Source organism: Diceros bicornis, chromosome 16, assembly GCF_020826845.1.
Source record: "Diceros bicornis minor isolate mBicDic1 chromosome 16, mDicBic1.mat.cur, whole genome shotgun sequence".
Lineage (NCBI taxonomy): Eukaryota > Metazoa > Chordata > Mammalia > Perissodactyla > Rhinocerotidae > Diceros > Diceros bicornis.
In genome coordinates, this window is record NC_080755.1 from 55,825,112 (window position 1) to 55,838,899 (window position 13,788).

The window sequence follows — 13,788 nt, forward strand, 5'->3', positions numbered from 1 at the left end:
CCATGTATGTATTAGCATGTTTACCTGCTATACATGCACCCTGAATGAGCACAGTTGTTACACAGTTGTTACAAATAAACCTGTTATCCTCTTCTCTCTTATGTATCAAGTCTACACCATCACTGAGCTCAGAGAGACACTGCTTTTGGGAAATATCCTCAGTGTTCTCCATTGCTTGTGCAAGCAATAAAACTTTTCTTCACCTACTTCTGCCTTGGTTGTGCTTTTCGGCTCCACACCCACCAAGAGTTGAACCCACTGAGTTTGGTTATAAAAACATTTGTTAACCCTCCTCCATCTTTCTGAATCTGCAATGACAGCTCCTGGTGCTCAGCAGACGCTTGGAGACTTGAGACTTAAGAACGAAGATCCAATTCAATTCCACAATATTCAGTGGGTGCTAATCATTTTCAAGATTGACCCTGTGGGAAAAGCAAAGGTGAGTAAATTGCTATTTCCAATCTTGAGTTCATATACTGATTGAAAATATCTACAACTCATGAAATATCTTTAATGTGAAGCAGCATGTAGAAATATAAGTGGAGAGTGCGGATGAGAGAAAGTGTCTGCGTGTTCACTCTAGGATTTCACCCTGACACAATCACCCTTTTGGGAGTTGAAGAACAGGAAAAAATTCAGGTCCTTATTAATTAGATAAGATGGAAGGTGGTAGTGAACTAAGAGAAAAAGGATAAACTAAATATTGTTTAAAATGCAACCAAGAAAGCCTGAGAATAAACCAATATTTCAAATGAAAAATCTGCAAAATTTTCTACCAAATGGACTAGGGAGAAAAAGAGATGGCTGAGTCCCATGCATAGCTCCTTACTGGTGTATCCATACGACGTTTAAAGAAACAAGTCAGTATCTCTGACAAGATTGCTTTCTGGGCCCAGAGCTTATAGAGGAGCAAAAATAAGTTGAATAAACACATTCCTGTATTCGTGTATAAATATGTTATATTTCAATGACAATTTATCATATTTTAAATTTCCCATTAAAAAAAGAACTCAAATACAATATTTCAAAGTAAATTTTGCTTGTGTACAGATTTTTTAAGGATGACTGGGAACTGAGTGCTGACTTGGACAGTTTTGGTGATTCAAACCAAAACAAATATTGTTCCATATCTGAGATAGCTATATACAGAGGAAGAAGGCCATGATGATTGAAACTAGACATTACACCTGATTCCATGCAACTAAGCAGGAGAGGGCTATTAAAAAGTGTTTTGAGTATGTGGGGAAGATTAAAGAAGAAAATCTTGAGATTTAAGGAGAGATATCTTTTAAAACCAGCTAATCTACTGTCAACAGAGCAACAAATGACAAAGGCTCTGAAATGGGAGATAAAAAACATTTAAGCTTAGATCCTTATAAAAATTCAGTGTAATGTACTTACAAATTTTTCACATGGCACATTTGCACTTGGAATGATTCCAAAGCGAGTGACTTTAACCTGAAAAATCTCATCTCTAGAAGAAAGCTGACATCCTCCTCCACTTGAAGTCACTTTGCAAATGTGGATAAATAACAAATCTCTATCAAAGCATCATTGCGTGATACAAAGTGAAAATCTTTAAAGAACTATCTGTAGATATTAAGCTAAGACGCTCCTTTGGTAATCTTAAAAACTTGGACTTCACCTCCAGTGATACAATTCTTAATGAGAGAGCAAACTTACAGTGAGTATTTTTTGCTTCCTTCCATTTAAACAATTAATATTCACTGAATCCCTGCATTGTGCTAGGCACTGGGTTAAGTAAGACACATACACACACACACACACACACACACACACATAAAAGAATAGGATAAGTTCGGTGAAATTATGTCTTGACTTAGTTTGAAATCTAAAATTTTTTCTAATTTTAATGCCTGAAATTATGAGAAATGGGAGCCAGGTTGTCATCCAATTTTGCTGCAGGAATTTTTCTAGCAGCAGTTGTGGACACTTCAGTTCACCTTTGGGCACACTACTGTAAACTTTTCTTTAAAGAAATGGTAAGGTATCAGCCTTTTGTTAAAATTTGATTATATATGTCTGGATTGGTTGTTTATGTCATTTGTGTAAAATTGAGAAAGTCTGTTGGGTTGATTTTCCAGGGTGCAGTTTATGTTCTTGACTTTGTGTGAAGAAAGATTATACTCTGCTGAAAGACAATTATTTGCTTTGGGGGCTAAGGGTGTGTGTGCGCGCGCGTGTGTGTGTGTGTGCTGCTGTAACTGTTTCAATGTTTTGAGTTACTAGCTAGAGGAGCAAAGTTGAGAGGCATGAGGTTTTCTGTTTTAACAGTGTTGATTCAGAGTCTGAGCAACAAACTGCTGCTTAAATGTCAAGAGGAGGGCTGTTTCACTGTGCCTGCACAAAATGAGCAATGTCTGACAGCCTGAGCACGTTTTACACAGACACTAGGATACCACCAAGGGCACCTTCCACAGTGGCAGCAGAGAGAGTCCCCTGGGTCGGTTCAAGGAGAGTTGGAAGTGCAGGGCAGGGCAAAACATACTGGATACATCTGGACTGAAAAGGATGATCTGGTTTGTAACCAAGCAAGAACACATATCTCTGAGTAATTAGAGAAATTATTTTGAGAACAATTTTCATGCTAAAAAAGATAAGATCTGGCAACGTTTAAAATTTTACTTGTTTGATTAGAAAACAAATTAATCCCCAATTTTTCAGTTAATTATATACTGCTCTTTCCTTTACTAACGCTACCTGGCTTTCTTGTTCTTCCTACACGCCATATTTATTGATACTTAGGACCTTTGCTCTTACCGCTTCTTCCACCTGGAATGTTCTTTTCTTGGACCTTTGCATTATTGCTTTACCCATCACTTCATTTATGTATACTTATACACTGCATCTCAGAGAGATTCCCAAGACCACCTTAACTTGATGTTTCTCTCTACCGCTATTATTCTCCTTCTTAGTACCTTACTTCTTTTTCTTCATATCACTTATCACTACTTGGCAGTATATTATATATTACACAGTTATTTGCTTATTTATTTCCTATCTCTGCCCAGTGGAGTGCAATCACCATGAGAGCAGAGCTTTTCCTGCCCTGACACACAGTAGGTGTTCAAAATATTTTTAAATGAATGAAAAAACCAACTTACGATTCACCAGTTATCTTTTTTGTATCCATCTTGTCTACAGTTCAACTTGTTCATTGAGTTGACTTTATTTATTGCTATATTTCATTTATAGAATTTCTATTTGATTCTTTTTGAAAGAGGCTCTTTCATCCTACTATTGTGTTCTTATGTCTTTATCTGCATTACTTTTTTAACTCTCTGCACATTTTAGACATCTTATTTTAAACCCAGTTTTAGTTTATTTAATTCAGTAACCCTCTTAGTTTACAACTCTGTCGTTAACAGATTTGGTGATGCTCCCATGCATAATTTTTAAAACACTTATCACGAGCACATGTTTAGGAGTTTAGCTTTGTGGGAAACTGATGCCCTAGGTTATGAAAGTATCACGATGGAAATAATGAAGATTGACTTTTGCTGGTATTCTTTTGATGTTGCCAGTTCACCTGATTTATTATGTTAATTCTAGGCTTTCAACTTTTGGAGTCATGAAACTTTGAATCTTACTCTAAAAAGTGGTTTAGACTCTTCAGAAATTGGCGTTGTTTCCCTCCATCCACAGCATAGTCTTAGCTGATTGATGGTCGACTGTCTTGCTGGGTCATGAGGGCTAGTGAGTGATGATTCCATGTTCCATGGCATGGACTTTGAACTCCTTTCAGCTTTCAAGATTTACGCAAGTAACTAATTTTTAGCACCTTTTTTACACCATATTTTAAGCCTTCAATGAATTCCCTTTATGAAGATCAAGCCTCTAGTATTGCTCTCTTAGAACTTGACTTCGGTTGGGATGACTGAGAAAGCATTTTGACTTCAGCTTCCACTCATTGCACTGACTGCATTAAGTTTCTTCTTCATCTGTAACACCCTCTGGTTCCTTTTCCAGCTTACCAGTATAGCCCGGAATTATTTTCCTCTATTTAATGTAATACAGAGATAAGGATGCAGAAAATTAGTACACTATATGGTTTTAAGTGTGATAATGGAACCAAAGTTTTGAGATCAATTTGTAAAATGTATTGGAAAATGAAAAAGATGCAAGAAGTATGGAAGGATAAAACAGAAAGGAGGAGTAGATTCTGAGCTTGGAGCAGAAGGTCTGGAATACTTGACTGGCTGTGGGATAGAAGTATGGTAATGAGGAGTGCACCCAGAAGGGCTAGGCCAAGTCGCTGCCCATCTCGACATACCCAAGCCATTGTTTACAAAAGGGATACAACAGGGGCAGCATTGGCCCAAGACTAAATGCATAGATCTCATACCAAAATTTTTAAAGTATAATTTATACAGAGAGAGCTAGAGATCCTATTGGGTATAAGGCTTTATTATGCTGCTATTAAACGAATCTTCACTTGTATATATCTAGTTTATATTCAGTCTTATCGTTCAGGGAGATCCAGTCATCACCTATCGAAATCAACTTAGTCTTTTTATTTATAGGTACAAATGGACAGCCAAGAATCCTGAGACAGCTAGTGAAATGTAATGACTCAAAATAGAAAGATCAAAAGAAAGAAAATTTAAAAAAAACAAAACCAAGAGGAAGCAGAGATGATACCAATGATTATTCTCAGATATATAAATATTTTCATTAAGATATTTTAGTCTTCAGTATGCTGAAGCAGTGAAAGGAAAAATATCTATAGAAATGGAGAATATAAAAATAGAGGTGAAAGAAGATATAATTTGATAGAGGGAAGTTGCAAAGGAGAATGAAGGTGTGGGATTCAAGGCACTGATGTATGGGATTGATTTCCCTCTTGCAGGAGAACGATCACATTCATTGTGATGAGGAAAAAGAATCAAGAAAAGGACTTAGGATTGGAGTTAAGTTAAAAATCACTTGGGGGAGTGATTTTTTAAAAATCTTATGTCATACCTTGTATTTTCTCATTGATGAAGAAAGTGTAATAGTCTATCAAAATGAGGTATCTAGATGGTGGTGTTCTGTTGTATTTGAGGAAAGTGGACAGGTTAATCAATAACCACTATAAAACATAGGAAGCAGAGCTTACCAGGTAAATTTGAGCCATGTACATTTCTAGCAACACTATTCACATAATATTATGGAATTACTTCAGGGACAATAAACAATTTGGTTTTTAAAGTATAGAGGTGAATAGCTTGATCCAGGATTAGACATTTACTATATATATATATGCATGTGTGTGTATGAGTGTGTGCATGCACACACATGTGCATGTGTGCATGCATATAGGCAGATCAATTAGGTAAGCATGTTGAGGGTATTGACCAACAATGTTGAAGAGATTGACCATGGTATCTTAGCTGAATAGAAAATCAATTAAAAGAGGAGGAGCTTGCTAATAGAAGGAAATGACATAAATCTAAGGACAGAATATTTGGATATTCTTAAAGACCATCACAGGGACACTAAAGAGATAAGAGAAGTACAAAATTTGGTGGACATAAAATGAGAACGGACATAGTAACATTTTAGAGCTAGACATGTATCAGGTGATGTCAGTTTTTAGTATTCAAGGTAGTAAGAGGCTAAAGTGGAAAACAGATGAAAATTACTAGAAATGAAGAGGTTAAGGAAATAAACGGCTATCTTGTTGAATTCTAAAGAAGCTGTTAATGAATAGAATGGAAGAGAGGACTGTGAATGAGAACACAATGTCCTCCAAGAATGAAAAGAATTCAGTAATTAGTCATAATAATAAAATACAAAATAGAAGATAGCATGGAGGGGTAGCAGAAGCAAGATTTTTATACAAAGATAAAATATCCCTCAAATAGGACAATTTCTTAGGCAGAAGAGGACATACGAATGGGGCTTGGGTTAAAGTGTAATTTTGATATAAGTATCCTTAATTTATTGGATTTAAGATGTATATTAGTTGGAATAGGTAGGAATGTGGATGGTAAAAATCAATCCCAAAACTGGGGTTTTATTTTGTGCTCCTGTTACATGTACAGTGTGGGCTGGTGGGCTATCTGATCCACCTATCAATCAGGGACCCCATCTGATAGAAACGTTACTACACTGTAGCTACATGGTCTGCAAGAGAGATGTTCCATTGTCACAAAAGCAGAAAAAGGGAGAATGAAAAAGGTGCTCAAAAATCATAAATACAGAGATCCCAAAGTGACACTGGTCGCTTATCCTCAAAGCCCGTTGGCAAGAACAAGTCACATGCCCCTAACAACATGAAAGGATGCTGGGAAATTTGGGGATGCAGCAAATACCTTTTCCAATAAGGGGTAGTTGAAATTAACTAAAGGGAGACATGAGAATACAGAAATGTCCGTTTATATTTAGCTACAAAAATATTTTTGAGAAAAAATATGCAAATTATATTTATCTACCATTATCTGAAAAATAGCCACATGCATAAACATTTGAATATACACATAACAAAACAAATAGGTTAATCTTACCATTTATGTGTTCATTATTACCTTCTTCAAACCATATTGATTACTAGTTTGTTTCTGAAAATGTGTGTATTGGTTTGATCTGCTAAACAACAACATAATCCTAAAGGAAGAAAACACTATGTTATAGCTATTAGCTATTCACATAAAAGGGTGTTATTGAGAACCACACACATTCCTTTGTTCTACTTTCTGAATAAGTAATGTTATATTAATTTATTTGGATTGACCCTTGAAAACCAGTTTCATGCCAGTGAATCAGGCATGATTCACCAAGCAGCTGTACACTTCACAACAGCAGTTATGAGAGACATAGTTTTATATTGGATAAGAAAAAAGATAATAAAATTGTCAAAATGCATTGGGGAAAAAAAGAAAGGTTTGTTCAAGTTATTGACCTTTTGATTTCCGAATCAGACTTGCTTGCTGGAAAAAAAAAAAAAAATGAGATTTCAGGACACACAAGAAGTATAAGACCCAAGATGAGTAAAGAGAATTGATTCCACACTGAGTAAAAACAAGAGAGAGAACAAGCCAGGGAGAGAACATGTTAGGCAGTTTCAGTTGGAGAGTTTCTTTTTATCAGCTAGGTGTAGAGTTGCTTAATACTCAAAGCTGGCATATTAAAATTTGCTTTTGGTTTTATACTGGTGGAAGTTTCCCATGTAGGAGGAATTGAGGTTTAACGCTGGTTGGGAGATGCTAAGTTGATTTCTTTTCTTATAAAATACCCCATCTTGAAGGGTAAGAATTGCTTGCAGTGAATGACTTTCAAATATCATCCTTAGTTATCCCCCAGGGAAACACTTTCCTTTCCTACGAAAATATTCTGCCCTATTTTTCTTGCTTTTTCAGAGTATCCATCACTCTTCCAAATGAGAACTGTTACTATTTCCCAGCATTACTTGAGCAGATGACCTTGGCTTTGATTTTATATCTCTACCTAATTAAAGCTTTAAGTTGTAATATCACTGTTTGAAGATTTCTAATGATCTTACTAAAATGTATATGTTAAACCCAACCAAAATATTTTTTCCTGAATTATTCCTTAAATGTCATTTTAAATCACTTCAGGTCCTGTCAATGGTTTATTGCAAAAAGGATGACATTTCAATGGTAGGCTTCTTTTGAAATTAAAGAGTGTCCCTTAGGGATGACTTCCTTTATGCTGTGGTTGGAAGTCTCAATAATGGTGGCTTTATTGCACATCCTCAAAAAAAAAAAAAAAAAAAGTCAGGTTTTCCAGTTGTAACAAGTAATTGAATTTTATCTAACAGTACCAAAACACAAACACTCTTCAACAAACATGGCACGAATTTGTGAGTTCCTCCACTGATATGCAAGAAGGACACACCAAACAGAAACAGATTTTACCAAATCTATGCTTCTCTTTAAAGTTCCACTTAACCAGTTTCTTTTATTCTTTATTCATTGGACCCTGAGGTGAATGCCAGATCTTCACCAGTTTCCTTAGATTCAGTGAAGATTAGAAAGAAACATGGTTGCTGAGTAAGCTTGACATCCCTACGGCTACAATTGTCCTAGATATTGAAATTCTCTCTAGTCCTCCCCTTCAACACTGGACTTCTTGAATTTCATCTTCACAACATGGGCAATATGACATTCTGACTACTTAAATCTGTTTTCCTTTGAAGAGGACAGCAAAGGCCAAAAAAAGATTATTGTACTAAGAAAAGTAGTACATTGTTGCTGGCATAATTGATGAAGTAAATGGAATGCCTTATCATGGATAGGATTCTACAAATTTTCTTAAATTCTTAGAAAATAGTGAATAGCCTTAGGATGTGTATTTCAGATATTCACACACCTCGGCACTAGTACTTGCTGTCTGAAGCATTTTTATTTTTTAAGGTGGTTCAGCTAACTCTTGAATATCCTTCTGAATGAAGGAAAAAAAGGAATATAGTCAGATAAATTCTTATTATAAATACATTTTTAAAAATTTTAATTAAATTTTATTATCTAAAAATTCCAAGTAAGAAAATTCAATATAGTAATAGCCGCAATCCCTCCTTTTCATAAATTCAGATTATAGTCACAATGATGCAAATAATGCTCTACGTAAGGACAACAGAAAGGTGCATAAATAAGACTCGTATTTAGAAAAGCTGCATAATTGGAGATGATTGTACCAAATATTAGTAATCCACATGCCTTCAACCTGTTAGTTATCTTATTAGTATTAGCAGTTTCATGTCAAAATGAAATGCATCCAGTATCCATCACTGGATGTGTATCCAGTTGTATTTGTTGTTACATGCCATCAAGTCAGCTCGGACTCCTGGTGACTCTTTGAATGAGTGATGTCCACAAGGTCCTGTTGTCAACAGCCCTATTCAGCTTCGGTAGACTCATGCCTATGGCTTCCTTTACAGAGTCAATCCATCTCATATTCGGTCTTCCTCTTTTCCTGCTGCCTTTTACTTTCCCCAGCATTACTGTCTTTTCCAAAGACTCTTGCCTTCTCTTGATGTGCCCAAAGTAGGGTAGCCTCAGTATTATCGTTTTTCCTCCAGCCGTTGTTCAGGCTTAATTTACTCTAGGACCCACTGGTTCATCTTTCTAGCAGTACAGGGTATCCATAGAGCAATCCTCCTCACACTGTATTTCAAATGAATCAATTTTTTTCCTGTGAACCTTCTTCCCTGTCCAGCTTTCACACCTGTACATAGTAATTGGGAATATGAGGGTGTGGATAATCATGGCCCTTAGTTTCTAATGACACTTCCTTACACTTGATGATCTTTCCTAATTCTTTCATTGCTGCCCTTCCAAGTCTCATTCTTCTCTTAATTTCTTGGCTGCAGTCTCCTTTTAAATTGATGACTGAACGCAGGGTAAAACAAATCATAACAATCCCATGTGTATATACATATTTATATATGTATATATATGTATACATATATATACAATTTTTTTTAAATAAGGTAATACAAAAATATAAAAGAACAAAATTTGAAAGTATTTCTTTCCTATAAGCATATTTGCTCTAGCAACTGGGTATGCACATTTTAAGGTTGAAGAGAGATGTTGAATTCTTCCCTACAAATAGAAGAATCAGTCTGATATTACATGTGGATATTAGAGAATTTTATTATTATTTTAAATTCTAAAAAAGAAATAACTATTTTTGTGCTTTAATTTTGTTTTTCATGATGATTAGTGAGATTTGGCAGCTTTTCAAATTTGCATTTAGTCTTCCATTAATTTCCTGTTCACAGCTTTTGCTCATTTCTTTGGATTGTTGTATTTAATTGTACAACTTTTTATAATATGACTATTTTTCATAGTACGAGTGTTATGGCTACATATACCCTACATATACTTATATGCTTTATATAAATATTCTATACTTATATTTAGAATATGTAGATGTATATGCATATGTGTGTGTGTATATATGTATATACATATCTGTGTGTGTATATATGTACATACATATATATAAAATTTAATTACATCCTAATTTTTCAAATTTAATTATGTTGCCTTTGGTTATTCTGATATATTTTATTTTGACAGAAAAAGCTTTCTGACATTTCTTTATAGTTTTAAATTATATGACCCTGAGAAAGCCTTGATCATACTAAGAAAGTAGAGATAAATTTCCTTTCAATAGAAACCTATGCACTGTAGAGAGAACACTCCTTCAGGTCATCTGATTCTAGCCTTTCTTGCCTTTGAACTAATTTCCAACAACTCATTCTCTATAGAGAGCACTTCCTTCTGGGTTATCTGAATCAAATACTGTTTCCTTGCCTTTGTGCTATTTTCCAACTCTGCATAAATATGTCTGTTTATTTTTTTTTTTTATTGATGTTTTAATGGTTTCTAACATTGTGAAATTTTGGGTTGGACATTTTTGTTTGTCCATCACCACATATATGACTCCCTCCACCCCTTGTGCCCACCCCCCACCCCCACTGCCCTGGTAACCACAGTCCAGTTTTCTCTGTCCATGTGTTGGTTTATATTCCACATATGAGTGAGATCATACAGTGTTTGTCTTTCTCTTTCTGGCTTATTTCACTTAACACAATACGCTCCAGGCCCATCCATGTTGTTGCAAATGGGACGATTTTGTCTTTTTTTATGGCTGAGTAGTATTCCATTGTATATATATACCACATTTTCTTAATCCAATCGTCAGTCGAGGGACTCTTAGGTTGCTTCCACTTCTTGGCTATGGTGAATAATGCTGCAATGAACATAGGGGTGCCTAAGCCTCTTTGGATTGTTGATTTCAGGTGCGTTGGATAGATTCCCAGTAGTGGGATGGCTGGATCATAGGGCATCTCTATTTTTAATTCTTTGAGGAATCTCCATACCGTTTTCCATAGAGGCTGCACCCATTTGCATTCCCACCAGCTGTGTATGAGGGTTCCTGTTTCTCCACATCCTCTCCAACATTTGTTGTTTTTTGTCTTGGTGATTATAGCCATTCTAACGGGCGTGAGGTGGTATCTTAGTGTTGTTTTGATTTGCATTTCCCTGATGATTAGTGATGTTGAGCATCTTTTCATGTGCCTATTGGCCATCTGTATATCTTCCTTGGAGAAGTGTCTGTTCATTTCCTCTGCCCATTTTTTGATCGGGTTGTTTGTTTTTTTGTTGTTCAATTGTGTGAGTTCTTTATATATTATGGAGATCAACCCCTTGTCAGATGTATGTTTTGCAAATATTCTCTCCCAGCTGGTTGGTTGTTTGTTCATCTTGATTCTGGTTTCATTTGTCTTATAAAAGCTCTTTAATCTGATAAAGTCCCACTTGTTTATTTTTTCTTTAGTTTCCCTAGTCTGGGTAGGCATGTCATCCGAAAAGATTCCTTTAAAACCAATGTCAAATAGTGTGTTGCCTATATTTTCTTCTATGAGTTTTATAGTTTCAGGTCTCACCTTCAGGTCTTTGATCCATTTTGAGTTAATTTTTGTGAATGGCGATAGCACATGGTCCACTTTCATTCTTTTGCATGTGGCTGTCCAGTTTTCCCAACACCATTTATTGAAGAGACTTTCCTTTCTCCATTGCATGTTCTTAGCACCTTTGTCGAAAATTAGCTGTCCGTATATGTGTGGTTTTATTTCTGGGCTTTCAATTCTGTTCCTTTGATCTGTGTGTCTGTTTTTGTACCAGTACCATGCTGTTTTGATTACTATTGCTTTGTAGTATGTTTTGAAGTCAGGAATTGTGATGCCTCCTGCTTTGTTCTTTTTCTTTAGGATTTCTTTAGCTATTCGGGGTCTTTTGTTGCCCCATATAAATTTTAGTATTCTTTTTTCTATTTCTGTGAAGAATGTCATTGGGATTCTGATTGGGATTGCATTGAATCTGTAGATTGCTTTAGGTAATATAGACATTTTAACTATGTTTATTCTTCCAATCCACATGCATGGGATATCTTCCCATTTCTTTATGTCATCGTGGATTTCCCTCAATAATGTCTTGTAGTTCTCATTGTATAGGTCCTTCACCTCCTTGGTAAGATTTATTCCTAGGTATTTTATTCTTTTTGATGCAATTGTAAATGGTATTATCTTTTTGAGCTCTCTTTCTGTTAGTTCATTATTAGCATATAGAAATGCAACTGATTTTTGTAGATTGATTTTGTACCCTGCAACTTTGCTGTAGTTGTTGATTGTTTCTAACAGTTTTCCAACAGATTCTTTAGGGTTTTCTATATATACAATCATGTCATCTGCAAATAGTGAGAGTTTCACTTCTTCGTTACCTATTTGGATTCCTTTTATTCCTTTTTCTTGCCTAATTGCTCTGGCCAAAACCTCCACTACTATGTTGAACAGGAGTGGTGAGAGTGGGCAGCCCTGCCTCGTTCCTGTTCTCAGAGGAATGGCTTTCAGTCTTTCCCCGTTGAGTATGATGTTAGCGGTGGGTTTGTCATATATGGCCTTTATTATGTTGAGGTACTTTCCTTCTATTCCCATTTTATTGAGAGTTTTTATCATAAATGGATGTTGTATCTTGTCAAATGCCTTCTCTGCGTCTATTGAGACGATCATGTGGTTTTTATTCTTTGTTTTGTTGATGTGATGTATCACGTTGATTGATTTGCGGATGTTGAACCATCCCTGCGTCTCTGGTATAAATCCCACTTGATCATGGTGTATGATCTTTTTAATATATTGTTGTATTCGGTTTGCCAATATTTTGTTGAGGATTTTTGCATCAATGTTCATCAGCGATATTGGCCTGTAATTTTCTTTCTTTGTATTGTCTTTGTCTGGTTTTGGTATCAGGGTGATGTTGGCCTCATAGAATGATTCAGAAAGTGTTCCATCTTCCTCTATTTTTTGGAATAGTTTGAGGAGGATGGGTATTAAATCTTCTTTGAATGTTTGGTAAAATTCACTGGAGAAGCCATCTGGTCCTGGACTTTTATTTTTTGGGAGGTTTTTGATTACTGTTTCAATCTCTTTACTTGTGATTGGTCTAGTCAGATTCTCCATTTCTTCTTGGTTCAATTTTGGGAGGTTGTATAAGTCTAAGAATTTATCCATTTCTTCTAGATTGTCCAATTTGTTGGCATATAATTTCTCATAGTATTCTCTTATAATCCTCTGTATTTCCATGGTATCCGTTGTAATTTCTCCTCTTTCATTTCTAATTTTATTTACTTGAGACTTTTCTCTTTTTTTCTTAGTAAGCCTGGCTAAGGGTTTGTTGATTTTGTTTATCTTCTCGAAGAACCAACTCTTTGTTTCATTAATCCTTTCTACTGTTTTTTTGGTCTCAATATCATTTATTTCTGCTCTGATTTTTATTATTTCCCTCCTTCTGCTGGCTTTGGGCTTTGTTTGTTCTTCTTTTTCTAGTTCTGTTAGGTGTAATTTAAGGTTGCCTATTAGGGCTTTTTCTTGTTTGTTAACGTGGGCTTGTATCGCTATGAGTCTCCCTCTCAGGACCGCTTTTGCTGCATCCCATATGGTTTGATATGGCATGTTATCATTTTTGTTTGTTTCCAGATAGTTTTTGATTTCTCCTTTAATTTCATCAATGATCCATTGGTTGTTCAGTAGCATGTTGTTTAATCTCCACATTTTTGTCACTTTCCCAGTTTTTTTTTTCCTGGTTCATTTCCAGTTTCATAGCCTTATGGTCTGAAAAGATGCTTGTTATGATTTCAATCTTCTTAAATTTATTGAGGCTTGCTTTGTTTCCCAACATATGGTCTATCCTAGAGAATGTTCCATGCGTGCTTGAGAAGAATGTGTAGTCAGCTGTTTTTGGGTGGAGTGCTCTGTAT

General features: G+C 35.5%; 1 long non-coding RNA gene across 1 annotated transcript in view; it reads left to right on the plus strand.

Moving 5' to 3' along the window:
- The first annotated feature begins 324 nt into the window (after positions 1-324).
- The window catches only part of LOC131415470 (uncharacterized), a 39,176-nt gene continuing 25,712 nt past the window's right edge, over positions 325-13,788 (plus strand). The window contains exon 1 of the long non-coding RNA XR_009222466.1: positions 325-439. This is a non-coding gene — a long non-coding RNA (uncharacterized LOC131415470). The remainder of the gene's footprint in view (positions 440-13,788) is intronic.